The following is a 3,433-nucleotide window of genomic DNA, read 5'->3' on the forward strand; positions in this document are numbered from 1 at the left end:
TTAAAAACAGAATGACAATTCTCGAGTTAGAAATTGTGATCTAGTTCTAGATTTTATTTTCAAAAATAATAATATTTATTAATAATAATTTAATCGTAGTTGAAACTTAACGTCATTTCGATCGTTTAATCAAATACACGATATAAAAATATATCCAAATTATTTTCTAAACACAAATATCTAATTTTATCCTTCATTTCAAAATCTTATTTTATATTATTATGAATTCTATTATATATAAATTCTTTTCATTTACAAAATATAAAAATCTAACTTTAATCTTCTTAAGAAATATACATCGATCAATGACTCTTCAACTTTATCGAGAATAATAATCATTCGTGAAAAATTAAATATTAATTATACATTTTAAGATGAAAATTTTCTAAAAATCCATCACATTTTTTAAAATTACGAATCATCGCTTTGGAAAAAGCGAAATTCCCCTTTTTATTCTTAAGTGATTCATAGATGTTTATCCTAAATTTCGAGTCGTCCTATAAAACGTAGCAGCAATCAATATATACGTGTACGAACGTTACAGCGAGAAAAACAGAGCAAAATAGGTGACCTAATCTCCGTAAGCTTAACTCGACCCTGGACGATCAATTCGTGTCCGTGATCTTTTCGAGATGGCCGTGTGTCGATAGGGACATTGTGTGCAATTTTAAGCTGATGGCTGGTATTTCCGTGGACGTAAGCAGCGCCACGTGACCAGGGCAGGATCTCCAGCGCGGATACACCGAAAAGCTCCTGACTGGTCGACTACGCGGAGCCGTTTATCGATTTTCAAAGCGGCATTGCCCGAAACGCCGCTTTCCAGGCCTCGTCGTTTCCCTCCCTATTCCATATCCAACGTGTGGAACCAAAGGTATGGAGAATTCTAAGTTGATCGTGGCCTTGAAACACGGTATGACACAGCAATATACATTAACGATATTTCTCGTATTTTCGACCCAGGGTAACAACGTAGCATATTAATTAAAATTTTGTTTGTAATTAATAAAAAGGAAAGGAAAAAATTTTTATTCGTTGTATTGGGTTCGACAAATAATTGTTGAGTATCTATTTTTCTTTTTTAATGCTATTATAATTTTTTTATCAAGAGATCTGTAACACGTTAAAAGTTATTATTATTTTGTTAGAATATGCGTAATATTTCTATTGAAAATAATAAAGAAAGATTAATAAGGAATAGCAATCGATGGAAGATTTAAATTTTAAGAAAATTTTGGATTGTACTATAATTTTTATTCTAAAAAAAAAAGCGAATCGTTATATCTTATTACTTAATTTTAAGATACTACACAATGACGACAAATGCAATTAATAATTTGAAGATTATTTTTTCAACAATTTTTAAATTTTTGCATCGTTTCAGAATTAAGAAATATGCAAAGAAATTATTTTGTTCGTTCGACAAAAAAAAATTTAATTTGGAAAGGGTTAAGATGCAAGACGAGCGCGTTTAATTATACCGAACAATAAATATCGATTTCTAATAAAGCCAGAAGACACAAGTCGAGCGGTTTAGTTCCCATCTTTTCCATCCGGATCGGATATTAGTAATTGGAATTACGAGTTTCCATCGTAAACCTTCGCTACCTCCAAACAATCAACTTCCGTGTGTAGTAACGTAAACTGCATACAGATGCAAGATACTAAACTTAGAATTCTACCAAAGTTCAACCGGGCAGAGTGAATTTGATCAAACGCAAAAATAATCAACAAATCAGTCTGCTAGTTTATTATAATTGAAACGTAAATATTATTTCTAATAATCTTAGATTTTTATGACAATGAACGTAATAAATAATTATACGATAATTAAAAATTATTTATGAAGTAAGAACTATTAACTTCTCATCGTTTCCTGTTAATTAATTTATTTTTATTAAATTATTTTTTGTCGTAGTATATATTTCTTCATATTATATATCTATTTTTTTTTTTTTTTATTAGTAATTCAGCATTCTTAAATTCATTTTATCTATCTCAAAGTCTTTAAATATTTTCTGAATTTTTAAGAATCCTAAAAAAAATCCTAAATTATTTTAATCATCTTTACTTTATTATCCAATAAATTCTTAAAGTAATTATTAAAAAACTTCTTCTTCGATAACAAAAAATAATGCAGCAGTTAAAATATTTAAAACTTTATATTCGAATGAACCTAAAATTTACTATTCGAATATAAAAAAAATATTGTTTCTCTATTTCTTCTAATTATCATAAAATTTTTCTTTGCATAATTAATACAATATGTTATATAAATAATATTTTTTATTATATTATATACATTTCAAAATATAGATGTTAAATCTTATAATATAAAAAAAATAAAATTAATAGAATCGTTAAAACCAGAATCCTTTAAACAATCGCCTACATTCTTCCGATTGAGATAACCGATTGACTGAACTCTGATTGAAAAACTGAAATTTCCCAATTGAAAGCGAATTAATTGAAAATCCGAACCGAGCAAGATTTCAAGATTTAACACTGTAAATCATTCCTATGATCTCTAATAAATCGTTTGACTCACTAATTTCTTCCTTGCTCCAAAAGGCAAAACTTTTGATCGAGAATCCTTTAGGGGTTGCCGATTGAACAATCCTTCCAAAATAATGGGGCCAATCATCGCGAATGTCTCTTACGAAATCCGTTCTTTTCGAATCGGGAATGAAGTGTTCTAAGAAATTTAGAGTGATCCTTCATACAGATCTGGAAAAATCTCGATCCTCGAGATTCAACGATTCCATGTCGTGATGTTTGATTCATCGGCTATGCACTCTGAATAAAAAGAGGCTCCATTAAATCATAATATATGTATATAGTTACAATTATTATTAACGATAAGAGCTAACAAAAATACTCAAAGAATAAAAATCAAGATATATAATCTCATCAGAAGTAATTTTTCAACGACTTGTTATCTTTACTTCGATCGTTGTAAAAACAATCTTAGAAATTCTAAAATTCGCCTTCGAAAAATGGATAAGTTGGTTTAAAATTTTTGGAAGGTGTTTGAAAAAAATTTGCCGCCATTTTTCAATTTTTCAAACACGTCATAAAATCGGTCATAAATTTCGAGCCTCAACTCGGACTCAACCGACCGCCGCCATGCATTCGAACGTCTATGCACGCGGGTGCAACTGATTGCTCCGCTCGTCCCATCGCGGTTCCATCCCCACCGCGGCGTGTTATAGGGACGTTGGATATTGAATTCGCTGCGAAACTTATGTTTGTTTTATTCATGCCCAGAAGGAGCGGGCTGACGGGACACCAATGATTATGGGTTATCGATGCTGTTCGACTGTCGCGATCGTTTATGGGTATGCAAAAAACCCTGCGATATTGGCCCAGAGGAAAAATCCGGTGTTTGACGAGACGAGTGATGCGGAGGGGAGGGGAGAGAGGGGAGACACAGACG

The sequence above is a fragment of the Apis dorsata genome, unplaced genomic scaffold (genome assembly GCF_000469605.1).
Source record: "Apis dorsata unplaced genomic scaffold, Apis dorsata 1.3 scaffold_473, whole genome shotgun sequence".
Lineage (NCBI taxonomy): Eukaryota > Metazoa > Arthropoda > Insecta > Hymenoptera > Apidae > Apis > Apis dorsata.